A 17612-nucleotide genomic window follows, 5' to 3' on the forward strand; every position below is an offset into this window, starting at 1 on the left:
GTGTACCAAACTCAATGACTGTCTGCACAATGTGGCCAAGACATGTGAGGTGTTACACCAGGGAGCAGTGATTTTAACCTGCTGAGTATTTCGACACAAAGGAGGAACGTTTTGCACGGGTACATTGTGCCCTATTTTCCAATCTCCTTCAAAACCCATTTCCTGGACACTTTTGTCCTTTTCGGCTCCTTTGTATGTATTTATGTTGGTAAATAAAAGCTTTTAAGGGACATCATGGCCAATCATACTGCGTCTGTTGACACTCTCTGCTGCATGTGTTATTAAGTTGTTAAATTTCCAACCTACAGTATATATCAAGTATCATCCAGCATGCTCTATTTTTATATTACACACAAATACATCACAATAATCAAAGACAATAACAATCAGTTGCCTGTTGGTTGCTGTCTTCAACAGTAAAATACTGACATACCCTTATGCAACAAACATATATTTCTCAATATATTACATGACAATATATTTAATGTGTCTCCATATATTGTGAAATTTACAAAGTAATATATATCATGATATATTATATAAAAATATATTATATATATGTAAGTGATATATTGCAATATATTATACAATACTGCAATTATTGCCGTTTTCATATATTGATTAAATACATCTCATTATACTATTTAATATATCCCATAATATATTGGAAATATATGAAGTAATATATTGATGCATATATTCTAAATGTATGTAATATATTGAAGTATATATTGGCAATATAGTAATATGATGATACATATATTTTAAATGTATGTAATATATTGATACATATATTCTAAATGTATGTAATAGATTGCAGTATATATTGGCAATATATGGAGTAATATGTTGATACATATATTTTAAATGTATGTAATATATTGATACATATATTCTATATGTATGTATTATATTGCAGTATATATTGGCAATATATGGAGTAATATGTTGATACATATATTCTATATGTATGTAATATATTGCAGTATATATTGGCAATATATGGAGTAATATGTTGATAAATATATTCTAAATGTATGTAATATATTGCAGTATATATTGGCAATATATGGAGTAATATGTTGATAAATATATTCTAAATGTATGTAATATATTGCAGTATATATTGGCAATATATGTAGTAATATGTCGATAAATATATTCTAAATGTGTGTAATATATTGCAGTATATATTGGCAATATATGTAGTAATATGTTGATACATATATTCTTAATGTATGTAATATATTGCAGTATATATTGGCAATATATGGAGTAATATGTTGATAAATATATTCTTAATGTATGTAATATATTGCAGTATATATTGGCAATATATGGAGTAATATGTTGATAAATATATTCTTAATGTATGTAATATATTGCAGTATATATTGGCAATATATGGAGTAATATGTTGATACATATATTCTTTATCTATGTAATATATTGCAGTATATATTGGCAATGTATGGAGTAATATGTTGATGCATATATTCTTTATGTATGCAATATATTGCAGTATATTGTAAAATACATGAGTAATATGTTGATACATATATTCTATATATATGTAATTTATTGGAGTATATTGATAAATATAAATAATTGTCGTTTTTAATATATTGCACGTGAATATAATATATGTGTTTATATATCTCAAAATATGCAATATTATATTTACAAATATCCACCATATTGTATTCCGATTTATATGCAAAAATGTATTAACAATATATGTACAGATATAGTGTCACATGTATGTTTACTATATTGTAGAATATATTTTAAATAATATGTAAAATTATATAGAAATATATACATAAAAATATGTACACACATTTATACCACATATTAACACAGACTAATGGATAATCTATCAAAAGCCACCTTTATTTTCTTTTAATCAGGCACACATACTAAAACTAATTTGAGGTAGAGAGCTAAACAGACCTATTACAACCACAAGAGGTTTTGCACATGGTCAGACAATGTGGTTTGCTTTACATTACATAAATGTCTTGCATTACATTAACATAAATTACATTTTAAAAGAGTGACATAAAACAGAAAATATACAAAATATAAATTAAAGCAATTTAAATTACAAAGGTCTATTTATTTCAAACTTTCAGCAGTGCCGTTATACAGTTAAAAATACAATATAAACAAAATGCACAGACAATAATAGATAAATAAATAATAAACAAACTTTCAAGGAGCTTTGGCAATGTGGAAAAGCAAATAAATAAATTGCCAAAAGAACAGGCCTTTATCCTGGCTAGGAGTCCATCTTGGCTCTTCACTGATTTAAATGACTTATATACCCATGCTTTTGCACTTCACCTGGTGTCTTAGCTCGCATATTCTACTGTTGATGGATTTTCTAACATCAGCTTCGGCCGTGGAAACTGGTTTAAAACAGCATCTGTGGAACAAAACAACAACGATTACTCTCTCCCTTCTCACTCCTTCCCCTCTGGTTCACAAAAATCTCTCCTGGAAGAGATGCAATCAAAACTGGAAAGCACCACCTCTGAAAACTATGTACCTTGTAAAGCTTGAAGTTTTTCCTGGGTTGAGAGCAGCATGCCAACGATCAGTCTCCTTCTCAAGTTTTACTGGTGGTTAGCAGACAACTTTTAGGTGCATTACCGCCACCTACTGATTAGGAGTATGAGTTAGGACTATAGGTCAGGACTCAGGACCTATCAGCCTCATTGTTGCTAGTCTCTCTTACAGGTATGTGTCCTTGTCCTCTCCTCGCGCCTGAATCTCAGCTTCCTACTCAAGCATTATGCTCCATCGCCTTTGGCACGCATTCTGGTTGAAGCAGTCGGTGCTGAGTAGAGTACTGACAAACGTAGAAAATGAAAGAAAGGTCTCTGCTGTTTCAATAAAACTGTTATTTGTGTAATGCAGATTTTTGTCTTCAATATTTTCTTTAGGCTATATGCCATGCATATTCATGAATATGCTGTAGTTGTTTATTTGGAAAGTAAAAATTGTTAAATCATACATACATACATACATTCATACATACATACATAGCACATCCATATATTCATGGGCATTGCTAGATATAAAGCTCTACTGGGGCACAGGCCCCTCATTTTGCTGACTTTTTTGAAAGCCTGCTGTGTGCAAGAAGTGTGCAACACTTCTATACAATGTCCTTTGCTTAACCCACTATTCTACAGTTCAACAGTTACTGCAAAAGATACATATATACAAGTATAATCTTCGTTATACCTAACATTATTACACATTTCTTGAAACTATGCCTCATATTCTCAAAACAGTAAAGACAATTCCATAAAGTCTCACACAATACTCCATACATCATATTTTCAGGTCAAAATGAAGCTCTACACTCAAAACCATTCACTCTTACTGAAATACCAAACTTTTCCCTCAGACAACACACACAAGCTTTCAAAAACACACACACTACAATATAGTATTACACACTTGTGCAATCAATTCAAAACAATATATCCAAAACTGGTAAGTTGCTTGTGGTTCTCCCCCTCAAAAACCTTTTCACATGACCAAAAAGACACAATCAATGTATGCATTAGCACATTTTTATTCATTCATGCTATACACAGCACAACTGTAATTTTTTTATTATTTCGCCTCAACATCCCGTCTTAGTTCTGGGTCAGGCCAGAGAATCTCATCCACATCACAGGCTATATTGGTCCTAGCCAAACAGCAAGGGTAAAATCCTCTTGCCTGATCCACCCCTTGCATTCATCTGCTGATATGTCTATCTGTATGGAAGGCAATTTGATGCATTTCTTTATTCCAGTAGCATAGTCCAACAGTCTATGCACACTAAAGTTACTGTATAGAGCAGTCTTACTGTAAGTACACCTATCTGTTTTCCTCCCTGAAGGCTCTGAAGATGGAGGCATAAGTAAAGCGACTCAAATTAGGCTTTACTCGTTGCTCAGCCTCCCTCATAGTCATAACATGGACCAGGACATGGTCAACTAGAGTGGCTTGTATTTCACCTTGAAATTGCTTGTCACCTTGCCCTTCATTTCCTTCCTCCTCTTTCACCACGTCCTCCTCCTCTTCCTCCTCCTCCACTATCCCTACTGAAAAATCCAGCTAAAACCAGCATAAGCTGGTAGCTGGTTTTAGCTGGTTTAAAGTGGTTTACGCTGGTCCTCCCAGCCTGACAAAGCTGGTCATGCTGGTGGGCTAGCTGGTATTCCAGCATGACCAGCTAAGTCCAAATAGACCAGCTTAAAATGCGACCAAAACACACCTAGACCAGCTTGCTACACCAGCAAAACCAGCTTCCTACACCAGCAAAACCAGCTAAAACCAGCATAAGCTGGTAGCTGGTTTTAGCTGGTTTAAAGTGGTTTACGCTGGTCCTCCCAGCCTGACAAAGCTGGTCATGCTGGTGGGCTAGCTGGTATTCCAGCATGACCAGCTAAGTCCAACTAGACCAGCTTAAAATGCGACCAAAACACACCTAGACCAGCTTGCTACACCAGCAAAACCAGCTTCCTACACCAGCAAAACCAGCTAAAACCAGCATAAGCTGGTAGCTGGTTTTAGCTGGTTTAAAGTGGTTTACGCTGGTCCTCCCAGCCTGACAAAGCTGGTCATGCTGGTGGGCTAGCTGGTATTCCAGCATGACCAGCTAAGTCCAACTAGACCAGCTTAAAATGCGACCAAAACACACCTAGACCAGCTTGCTACACCAGCAAAACCAGCTTCCTACACCAGCAAAACCAGCTAAAACCAAGCTGGGGACCAGCTAAAACCAGCTCACCAGCTTATGCTGGTCTTAGCTGGATTTTTCAGTAGGGATGTCCTCTTCCTCCTCCTTCACCACGTCCTCCTCCTTTCCCTCCTCCTATTCCTCTCCCTCCTCCTCCTCGACCTATTTCTTCATCATGTCCCCTCCCTTCTCCTTTACCATGTCCTCTTCCTCCTCCTTCACCACGTCCTCCTTCTTTCCCTACTCTTCTGCCTCTTCCTCTCCCTCCTCCTCTTCCTACTCCTCCTCGACCTATTTCTTCATCATGTCCTCTCCCTCCTCCTTCACCATGTCCTCTTTCTCCTCCTTCACCACGTCCTCCTTCTTTCCCTCCTCCTCTTCCTCCTCCTCTTCCTCGACCTATTCCTTCATTTCTCTGTGGATCCATTGTTTCAAAGCTCAATGAACAGATTCAGGCCCTTTTATGTATCTATTGAAGGATCTGATTGCTGTGTGTTCAATTTTGACTTTTAGTGTTTCCAGCTTGGTAATTGTTTGCTAAGCTGTGCTGACTTGAGTGAACAGTATTGAATGCTAGTGCTTTCCATATGACCAGATGGTGTAAGCACTGAGAAATGTAAGGATTTGTGTGTAGAGTTTTGAAGTAACAGTTCACCAAAACTGACTCATGTGTTAACCAAGGTGAAAAAGTAGTACACTTCCATGGTGTATTTAAAGTGCTTTATTTTCGCACACTAATTTTGTACTTAATATACTAAAAATTCGTCTTTAGTACTTCTTAAGATGTTCTTAAGATCATCTTAGTGTACTTCACTGTGCTATTTTGAGACACCATAAATATGAACTAAAATGTGCTAAAAATGTATTTAAAAAATGTATTTATGTACCACTTGTAGTAAACTTGAACCCATCTTTGTATAAAAGTTGTGTTCAAGATTAATACAAGTGTTAACTAAATACGTTTTTTTATACAGGGATAGTATGTTAAAAGTGCATGTTAGTTCATATTCATGGTGCCTCAAAATAGCACAGTGAAGTACACTTAGATAATCTTAAGAACATCTTACATCTGTCTCAGCAACAATTCAATTCTACAGACTTGACGAGGTTTTCCTGAGATTTTTCCTCTAATGTTTCAGACCTGATCGGGTGAGGATGTAGTTTGTCTTACCTCCTTAAAACTCATCATCTCTCTTGTCTGCTTCGCTTTCCCTGCTTTGCACAAAACATGTTCATCTAAAGAAGCCAATAATGATCGAGTCAAAATAAGAATATTATTATTATTTAGAAACTTACTTTAGTCTAGTCATGTTTTCATAAGCTAACTCGCTTGGCGTCACCTTTTGAATGCGGTTGTGTGCAGATGAACGCAAAGACGTGCATGGACATGGATACGTGTGTGCACGAGTCAATGCGACTGCTTCGTCGCTTTTACAAGCGTAAATTGGGTAACTACATTGCATATAGATCCGTTTTTGCCGTGATTATCTTTGTATAGGAATACACTAGTTAACTGCTAAAATTTAAACTTGAGATTTACACCGGGACACAAAAGATTTACACTGGGGCATGTGCCCCAATAAAAGGGATCTAGCGACGCCCCTGCATATATTGCAGTATATTAAATCATATAAAGACAAACTATTACATGGAAAAACATAGTGCCCTTTTTGGTCTTGGTTACAATATATTTTGTATCAATATATACATGTATGGTCTATTCATATACTGCAATATAATGGAAAATATACATATTAAATCCTATATATGGGAATATACTGCCTAATATATTACATGATATTTTCTATGCATATATTACAATATATTGGGAAATATAAATATTAAATCCGATATATGGTAATATATTGCCTAATATATTACATTATATTTTCCAATATACTGCAGTATATGTTTGTTGCATAAGGGTACTGTCTGATCTGATTTGACTTTGCATTTTTGAAGTATTGTAGTACTGTTTCTAATGATTTTTTTTGTTTTGTGTAAAATACCATATCAGAGATGTCATTAACTTTGAGGTTGTCATGACTTGAAATACACTTAAAAGCTAATTACAATTCTACATCAAGATTTATACATTGTGCCTAGGGGTGGGCGATATGACCAAAATCTTATATCACGATAAGATATCTTAACGGTGTGTTCATGGTAGACTTTTTTTATCTTTTCATAAGGTATCTACAGTTGAAAGAAAAAGTATGTGAACCCTTTGGGCTTACTTGGATTTCTTCATAAATTGGTCATAAAATGTGTTCTGATCTTCATCTAAGTCACAACAATAGAGAAACACAGTCTGCTTAAACTAATACCGCACAAGCATTATACGTTTTCATGTTTTTATTGAAAACAACATGTAAACATTCATAGTGCAGAGTGGAAAAAGTATGTGAAACCCTAGGCTAATGACTTCTCCAAGAGCTAATTGGAGCTAGGAGTCAGCCAACCTGGGGTCCAATCAATGTGATGAGATTGGATGTGTTGATTAAAGCTGCCCTGTCATATAAAAAACACACACCAATTTTGAGTTTGCTGTTCTGAAGAAGCATTGTCTTATGTGAACCATGCTTCGCACATAAGTGCTCTCAGAAGACATACAATCAAGAATTGTTGCCTTACATAAAGCTGGAAAGGGCTACAAAAGTATATCTAAAAGCCTTGATGACCATGTGTATGGCGTAATAGCCTTTTTGGGAGTACTTCGACTCGCCTGAAAAGTCCGCTCCCCTTCTCACTCTCATAATGGGAGAGGGAGGGTGTTACTGCGCCGAGTCGAAGTACTCCCAAAAGTGCTATTACGCCATAAAATATAGGTCCTCTTTTAAATCCGCTTAGAAAAGCGCTACGTTTTATTTTGTACCACCAAACTTGCTCGTATAACTACTCGTCTTAAATAGGAAAAACGTTGATGTGTTTGGTCACTTCTAACTTTATCTCTGTTTGATACCATTGAATGAATGGGACTAAGCTTAATGCTATCGAAGTGTCGCAGTGCGCTCCAGCGCTTACATGCACGCACACAGATGACAGAGGGATGTATCAACTGTTCTTAGTTAAGGTAATAGCATAGTTTAATATTGAAAATGAGTAGACTATTCCTTTAAGAGTTTATTTTAATACCTCAAAGATTTATATAAGTATACCTCAAAAGTACATCCTGGAAACAAAGGTATATGTATCTTTACCTAAATGATAATTTTTTACCTTTTTTAAACCTACTGCCCCAGTGACAGCTTGAGACCATTTTGACCATTTTTTCTTACAATGTATTATGGTTCATAAAACGGGGAAACTTAAAGGGGCCATTTCACAAGACTTTTTTAAGATGTCAAACAAATCTTTGATATCCACAAAGTAAGCATGTGACGTTTAAGCTCAAAATACCCCACAGAAAATGTATTATAGCATGTTAAAAAAGTTTTTGGGTGTGTCCTTTAAAATGCAAATGAGCTGATCTCTGCATTAAATGGCAGTGACATGGTTGGATAGTGCAGAATAAGGGGCAGTATTATCCCCTTCTGACATCACAAGGGGAGCCAAATTTCAATTACCTATATTTTCACATGCTTGCAGTGAATGGTTTACCAAAACTAAGTTACTGGGTTGTTCTTTTACATATTTTCTAGGTTGATAGAAGCACTGGGGAGCAAATTATAGCACTTAAACATGGAAAAAGTCAGATTTTCCTGATATGTCCCAATTAAAGGGATAATACAAGCAAAAATATTTACTTACCCTTGTGTTGCTCTTAACCTGTTTGAGCTTTTTTATTGTGTTAAACACAAAAGAAGATATTTTGATAAATGATGGTAAGCACACAGTTGACGGTATCCACTGACTTCCATAGTATTTGTTTTTCCTACTATGGGTACCGTCAACTGTGTGCTTACCTTCATTTATCAAAATATCTTCTAATTGTTGTATGTATTTTTAATTACTCATACCATGAAACAGGTTTTAAGTCAATCTGCTCACCCCTAATCTACAGTAAGATAAAAGTCCTAGGATTTCAATAAATGGCCTAAATTAAAAACTATCTAATAAAGTTTGTGTATGTGGGTTAAGCTGTTCAGGCTGAATGAATTGTATAAAATTGCCCTCTGATAAACCCATCATTGCGTTCAACACTACAATAGCCAGCTCAATACCGATCTTCCACGAACTCCTCCATCAACATTATACACCCCCACAGAAATCTAATGCTTTTGTGTCTGTAGTTTAGTCCTCATTGCAGTAGCTCTGCGTCAGACACCAAATCAAGTCTGAATTCTCGGAGGCATTATCTAAAGTACTTTCCAGATAACAATGAACGTAAATCACAATCATGTAAATGTTGTGGGTTGTTAGAGGTATTACTTTAAGTGAAGTCATTTGAGTAATTGTACTGGATGCAAAGCCTCTTTTCAGTACTGCGTGAGAAAAAAAACACATTGCTTTTTCATTTGTTGTTTATGGGTAGCTGGAGCCATGGTGCGCTAACATTTGGACTATTTTCAGAAAAGTCCACAGTTTCACTCTTGGCGAAGTATTATGCATAAATCTGTCAAAAAATCATATCGAGTTTTTTTCCCTTTTGGGCCAAGGCTGTATGTTACAGAGTTTTGGCTGCGGGTTCAGGAATGAGGGCCATGTGTTCATTGTGTTGCATCAGCCATGAAAGTGCACAGCGAAGCGGCAGTCCACTTTAAATCAACATTAAAACGACTGAGTGCACAGTGCAGACAAAACACACACTAGCGTTCAATTTCCACAGCCTGTCTTCAACAGTGGAATATTGGAAGGCATATTGTTTGACCTGATCAGACTTTTTGTATTTTAAAAGTATTGTAGTACTGCTTCTAATGCATTTTTGCTAAAGGTTTTTATGGACCGGAAAAAAGTTGTATATTTTTAAAAACGAATAAATTAACTGTTTATTATTTAAAGTGACAATGCATAATGACAAACTGACAGTCTGAATGGTGCCAAAAGCCAAATTGACATTACTTCTTAGGGTTTACATTTGATACTTATTTATACTACATATAAATGCTGACCCTAGCAAAACACATTCTGCTAGCTTCACATGAGCAGAAAGTGATGCATTACGGGACGTGCCTTCCACATGCTCCTTATTACTCTCAGAGAAAGTGTCATATGAGGTGCTTTTCCTCACCCTAATTTACCTCTCAGCTGACTCCACAGCATACAGTCCAGCAACAGAGACTGTAAATCCATTATTGCTGCCAATATTGATAGACTGCATTGACAGATGAGCATGTGAGATGAAGTGTATGGGTGCCAAAATCACTACTCAACGCATCTGTTCAACTTCCATTCAGCACCAATATATTTAGTCTTGGCAGTTTGGTACTGTTCATTAATCCAATGTAGTTCCCATTATATTACAGTGCTGGGGCAGACCGACAATTAAGACTTATGCCCCATTTATGCATTTGTCAGACACCTTTAGCCAAAGCAACTTTTAATGCATTACAAGCTATACTTTTTATCAGCCTGTGTGTTCCCTAGGACTGAACCTGTGACCTTTGCATTATTAACGCAATGCTCTACCAACTGAGCTACAGGAACTTGGCATAGCATGTAAAAAAACATGTTTTGATTGAATATGTTCAGTCTCATGTTTAAAAGTTTAATGTAGTATTCTCCAGACTTACATCAGGCCAACAGCCAAAAGTCTGGCTTACAAAATTAAGTGTAAAGTTTATAGGAGAACTGCAGCTCTAAATGATTTTATTAGTCACAAAGCTGACCTGGCATGATAAAATATTTGGGGCTTAGGTCAAACATTTTTTTATTTCTTGCTACATTTCATAATTATTATATTTTCTTTGTATCTTTCAATTGTGTTTTTCTTAATCCAGTCCCCTTTATCTTATTTATCTGGCAGGATTCCTTATAAAGCTGTTTGAAACAAGACTTATTGTCATATTTGCTGCATACAAATACATCTGAATTGGAAATGTATATCTTCATGTTTATACATCCAGCTTTACTCTAAGGAGTGGTTTCCTGGACAGGGATTATCTTAAGCCAGGACTAGGCCTCAGTTTATTAGGAAATATAACTAGTTTTAACAAACATACATTACTAAAAACATTACTGGCGTGGATTTTGAGGCAAAACAAAGGGCACTGATGTATTTTAAGATAATGTCAATGCAAATTGTTTTCAGTTTGGACCGCTCTTACATTTATTTTAGTCTAGGACTAGTCTAATCCCTATCCGGGAAACTGCCCCTAAAAGGCTTTCACACGGCGCTTAACACCTGGTTACTTTCATTACAAAGCCTAGGTTAAGGAGCGTTTTACATTGTTTTCTAATTTAGTAGTGGGGTTATCCCTGAAATTAGGGTTAATCCTGCATTGTGGTGCCTAAAGCCCTGAGATACACTACAGGATTTTGGGCTGTCCCAGACGTCCGTTTTCCTGGTCTTGCGTCCAAAGATAGCCTACTATAGTTTTCTGACAGTGTCTATGCACAGTGTTTGCTGCTACGGCCTGCGTAACTGTACGTACACACCGCCGCAGACTTGAGCTTCCAAAGATACCGGAAGTCATTCATTTCCAATGGAAGCTGGCTTCTCTCAGCTGCAAGGAGTGTCAAATCCATCGGCGTCGCGTTTTGGGCGTCTTGAGCGAGCAGAGCATCAATCAGAAAGTTGAAAGAAGCTCAACTTTATGGTAAAGAGCTATGACACGGTTCAACGGCAAGCAGTGGCCAAACACCAGCAATCAATACGAATATAGCCTAGACGTTCTTTGCTGGCTGATTCCTACCAAAACATTAGTTCAGAGAAAACAGACTTCAGAGCAGCCAAAGCGTCAACAAGCTTCCCTGTACTTTTTGACAAGCGTCCTTTACCGGGCGGCCTGAGCTTGTTTGGAAGCTCAAGTCTGCGGCAGTGTGTACGGTCAGTTACGGTATTTGTTTAACACTAGCGCATGCTGGTGACGTTGCGCTATATGTGATGCAGCCATCGAAGCCTCCGATTCAAAAGGTGTCATAATCGTACAGTCTACATGCTTGTCATTCCCAAGTTTAAACTATCCATTTCGTACAGTGTGATAAGGTTATATGAGTGCAAAAATCCTGCAGTGTATCCCGGCCTTAACACATGCAGTGTGGAACTAAGCGCGGTTATGACTCGATGCTTAGCAACGGACAGCCAATTACAAATTAAAGAGCATGTACATCATAGCTGTGTCGCAATTCGAAGGCTGTGAAGGACGCCACCTTAGAAGGTAAGCACTTGGTCTTTGAAGGTGACAGACTCCAAACTCCACAAATAGAACTGAAATGAGACGGTCTAGCCTTTGGAGGAGCAATATTATGCGTCATCTGCTGTACGCGCCCAACGCGCCTTTCAGCAGGACACAATGGAGACGTTTCTGACTCATTAAGTCACGCTGCTTAGAATACGTCCTTCGAAGGTAGCAGCCTTCGAATTGGGACACAGCTCATATCACCATCTGTGTACTCTAAAAACACCTAAATTGGAATAAAAAGACATCCCAGAAGGCTTAAAACAGCCAAGAGAGATTTACGTTGCGACCTATTCTGTCACTGACGCAGAAGCGCGAGACACGCGGTTATTTAAAGCAGCAGTGTGCTATTTGAATTCAGTCAGTTTGACATCGCTTTTTATCCAATCAGGACTGTTGACACTGCAAATATGCTAATGAAAACATTAACCCAGGGTTTAGGAATGCATAGTGTGAAATGTTGGATTATGAATACCCAGGGTTATATCTTAAATGAAAACGTGGCGAATACAGACAACATACAGTTCTCATTTTTTATCCATTTAAAAAAATCTCCATGTTTTGTTTTGTGCCACCATACTTACTGGTGTAACTACTCATGTAACAGTCTTTAAATAGGAAAAACATGGAAGTGTTTGGTGGCTTCTAAATTCATCAATTTCATCTCAATTCTAAATGTTTGGATCCTAAGGAATGAATGGGGCTAGGCTAAATGCTAACACATTCACGACACTCTGTACAAAGATTAAGTGCACGCATTGAATAAAGATAGGTATGTATTAGTTTGTCTAAGTTGAGGTAAGAACATAGAAAAGTATTGAAAAACGGTGGTGTTTTCCCTTAAGTATGATTCCTTTATTTAGAAATGTGCTGATTTGGTTATTGCCTTTGGAAAGAAACATCTGACATGCAGTCTGATCTTCTGGGACATAGCACTGAATTTTGTGTTTGTATGCTTGAACTGCCAGCAGTTTGTAAACTGAACGCATTGCACTCGTCACATGCAGACAGCTGACCCATCAGTCTTCTGTTTTGTTGCACTGGACACCTCTCAGGTCTGATCTCCTCTTTCCCAAGACACATGACTGAGGAAACCGCTTGTTATTGTGGTGCGTGAGACATTGTGCTGTGGTAGAAAGTGAGAGGGTCGAGGGGGGTCAAGACCTTGCTGGCGACCAAAAAGAATGATGAGGTTCACGGCGCACAGTTGGTACGGTTGAACATTGTGTGTGTACGGTGCGTTTTCGTGTGTATGTGTGTGGTAACATTCCTGTTTTGACCCACAGCAAGATCCATCTCTCTTATCTTTTGTACTTTCTCTGACACATTCATTTTTAAAGAGCAGGTGGAATCCATAAATACTTTTTAGCTGTTCTCTGTTCTACTGTGGCTTTTACATTTGTCATTGAGCTCTTAAAGTTTTGTCTATGTGACCTATGTGTACTGTATCTTTACAGTCAAATTATATAAGAGATATTATATGGTCAGCTTATCAACAAAATAAACAGGGTTGCTACAGATCTTTGTTTGAGTAATAACTGACTGTACATTATCTCTAACTGCATAACTACTTAATAAATAAAAAAACTAACATGAAATTTTATTATCTTACTTATTTTATTATCAAAACAATGAATTGCAACATATAAGTGCCACAACAACGCAAACTGCACTAACATTTACATATTATTTATGTAACACTTTACAATAATGAATTTGTTAACATTAATAAGTGCATTAGCTAACATGAACTAATAATGAGCAATTTACATTTATATTTAATGATTTAGCAGATGTTTTTATTCAAAGCTACTTACATATAAGAAGAACAATAGATGCAATTGAATAAGCAAAGGGGTGAGTAATGCATTACTGCTGTTGACAATAGCATAATGTACATACTCTTTTTTAAATAATTATACATTTACCTAAAGGATTGCTAGGAACATCATACTAATACTGTGTTTGACCCCCTTTCGCCTTCAGAACTGCCTTAATTCTGTGTGATTGATTCAACAAGGTGCTGAAAGCATTCTTTAGAAATGTTGGTCTATATTGATAGGATAGCATCTTGCAGTTGATGGAGATTTGTGGGATGCACATCCAGGGCACGAAGCTCCCATTCCACCACATCCCAAAGATGCTCTATTGGGTTGAGATCTGGTGACTGTGGGGGCCATTTTAGTACAGTGAATGATAAATGGTAAATGGACTGCATTTATATAGCGCCTTCATAGACCAATGGCCATCCAAAGCGCTTTACAATTTTGGCTCACAATCACCCATTCACTCACACATTCATACACCGACGGCAGTGTCAGCCATGCAAGGCACCATCCAGCTCGTCGGGAGCATCTGGGGTTAGGTGTCTTGCTCAAGGACACCTCGAAACTTGGTCAGGTGGAGCCGGGGATTGAACCACCAACCTTCCGGTTTGTAGACAACCTACATGAACCACTCAACCACTGCCGCCCCAATGAACTCATTGTCATGTTTTAAGAAACCAATTTGAAATTATTCGAGCTTTGTGACATGGTGCATTATCCTGCTGGAAGTAGCCATCAGAGGATGGGTACAAGGTGGTCATAAAGGGATGGAAACAATGCTCAGGTAGGCCGTGGCATTTAAACGATGCCCAATTGGCACTAAGGGGCCTAAAGTGTGCCAAGAAAACATCCCCCACACCATTACACCACCACCACCAGCCTGTACAGTGGTAACAGGCATGATGGATCCATATTCTCATTCTGTTTACGTCAAATTCTGACTCTACCATCTGAATGTCTCAAGAGAAATCGAGACTCATCTTACCAGGCAACATTTTTCCAGTCTTCAACTGTCCAATTTTGATGAGCTCGTGCAAAATGTAGCCTCTTTTTCCTATTTGTAGTGGAGATGAGTGGTACCCAGTGCGGTCTTCTGCTGTTGTAGCCCATCCGCCTCAAGGTTGTGCGTGTTGTGGCTTCACAAATGCTTTGCTGCATACCTCGGTTGTAACGAGTGGTTATTTCAGTCAACGTTGCTCTTTTATCAGCTTGAATCAATCAGCCCATTCTCCTCTGACCTCTAGCATCAACAAGGCATTTATTGGATGTTTTTCCCTTTTCACACCATGCTTTGTAAACCCTAGAAATGGTTGTGCGTGAAAATCCCAGTAACTGAGCACCTCAGACCGGCCCGTCTGGCACCAACAACCATGCCTCGCTCAAAATTGCTTAAAGTGCGTGTTGCAGGTTAACCACCACTGTCGATTAATGGGTACACAAATCACTCAAGATCTGTGTATAATTTTTAAAATGTCTCAAAAATGGTCTTAAAGACCACTTTTTTTACGTTTTTGGTATTAACGTTTTTTTTAATGCAATTCTGCGATGACGTCACGTTGGGGAGAAGTGGAGAAAGACTCAGCCAGAGCCATAGAGATAGATGAGACATTTATTGCTGTTTAATACTTACGTATATAATTTGGAAATCATATATACATTGTAGGAAATATATAATGTGTTATACTGCAAAGTTACCATGCTAATTATTATTTATGATATATGTGGAGATAAATAAAACTTCGCAAATCTGCTGATTTGATCCATTCATGTCCTGACCACCAGGCTAGAGATTTTTAAACATCCTTAATCCACACTTACTAGTCTATCAAATAATATCTCAAATATATTGTTTTGTGAAATAAAAGGATGCTTTGTTATATTGTTTATGCGATTATAACGAATCACACGATCATTTTATATGCAGCAGCAGTCAGCAGCTGCAGCATACTCGGATATGACCGCATACATACTGTAATAAACAGGCGTTCGGCGGCTTTTTACATCACGACAGACTATGCCATTTGAGGAGGAACCGCTCAGTGATCACCGTATTTTTATAAATCCTGTACATGTTTGGACCTGCCGAACAGGTTGAGCACTTTTATATACTTTGTTGAGCAGAGGCTGCACCGCGAACAGACGTGACGTGCTTCACTCACCTTCAAGGATTAGAGACATGCTGCCGAAACCGTTTGTGCTGAAGATCGGATAAAGTTACACCCATTTCAGGCAGGATCATGGACCCCCTCAAGCCAGCATGCACGAGTATGTTAATTGTTTGTTTACTTTCTACACGAAGATATGCTAACCTTATGCTATCTGGCTGTCTGCCTATCTCTCTACACTAGCCTATCCATCTGTCTGTCTATCTATCTGTCTATCTATCTATCTGTCTGTCTATCTATCTATCTGTCTGTCTATCTGTCTGTCTATCTATCTGTCTATCTATCTATCTGTCTGTCTATCTATCTGTCTGTCTATCTGTCTGTCTATCTATCTGTCTGTCTATCTATCTATCTATCTATCTATCTATCTATCTATCTATCTATCTATCTATCTATCTATGTATTTATCTATTATCTGCGCTATCAGAACTGTACTTTACTCGTCTTTCTATATTCATTCTCAATGCTCTCAAGGCGGCTTTTGTAAATTCTCTCCCTAGCGTGACGTCATACAGTGCGTTGTGGGGGAAAGGAGAATCATTGCAAACCACTGTACTTTTTCATACTTTTTCGGGTTTTGTGATACCCAACAACATAAAATACAATGGATAACAGTTTATGGGGCGGTTTCCTGGACAGGGATTAGACTAGTCCTAGACTAAAATAAATGTAAGAGCTGTCCAAACTGAAAACAACTTGCACAGACATATCTTAAAATACATAAGTTCCCTTTGTTTTGCCTCAAAATGCACACAAGTAATGTTTTTAGTAAGACATTTTTGTTAAAACTAGTTACATGTCCTAATTAAACTAAGGCCTAGTCCTGGTTTAAGCTAATCCCTGTCTGGGAAACTACCCCTAAATGTTTATTATCAACAAGCAAATTGCACAAATTCGTTGAAAACTTTACCTGCAAAACGCCCTTTAAATCACCTTTTTTCCTATTCTGGCATTCAGTATGGAGTTCAGGAGATTGTCTTAACCAGGACCACACCCCTAAATGCATTGAAGCAACTGCTATGTGATTGGTTGAATAGATGATTGCATTAATGAGAAATTGAACAGGTGTTTCTAACAATCCTTTAGGTGAGTGTAGTTTTATAATTTACTAATCTTGTAAAAATTAGTTAATGCCAATGCAATTGTTCATGTTAGTTTATTAACTCTTGCTAACATATAACTTTTGATTTTAAAAATGTATTAATAAATGCTAAAATTACTGTAACATGAACTAAGAATAACAAATGCTATATTGTTCATTGTTAAATCATGTCAGCTAATGCATTCACTAATGCTTACAGATACAACTTTATGGTAAAGTGTTACCAATAATATTGTATATTCAAAATTCAAAATTTCCAGAGACAGACTTTACTATTTAATCGACAGTCACATGTTCTTGTTTATGAATAATATCATGCATACTTTGCAAACTTGATATAATATAAATTATTAATATAAAAGCACTTTTTTGCCCTTTGCTGCTTACTAGTCTAGACAAGTTACTCCCAGAATCCTGAGATCCTTAACTTTAAATGTCTTGGAGTTTATAAAGTTTCAGGGGTAAGAAACCTCTCACAAAGACATCATTGTACGC

General features: G+C 37.1%; 2 long non-coding RNA genes across 3 annotated transcripts in view; both read right to left on the minus strand.

Annotated features, from left to right (window-relative positions):
- The window catches only part of LOC129437827 (uncharacterized), a 149652-nt gene that overhangs the window by 84483 nt on the left and 47557 nt on the right, over positions 1 to 17612 (minus strand). The window lies entirely within an intron of this gene.
- Positions 1873 to 6666, minus strand: LOC141361592 (uncharacterized). Its single transcript, XR_012367734.1, has 2 exons — positions 2552 to 6666; positions 1873 to 2428 (listed from the first exon to the last, which is right to left on the minus strand). It is a non-coding gene; the product is annotated as an uncharacterized lncRNA (long non-coding RNA).

This window comes from Misgurnus anguillicaudatus, chromosome 24 (genome assembly GCF_027580225.2).
Source record: "Misgurnus anguillicaudatus chromosome 24, ASM2758022v2, whole genome shotgun sequence".
Classification (NCBI taxonomy): Eukaryota; Metazoa; Chordata; class Actinopteri; order Cypriniformes; family Cobitidae; genus Misgurnus; species Misgurnus anguillicaudatus.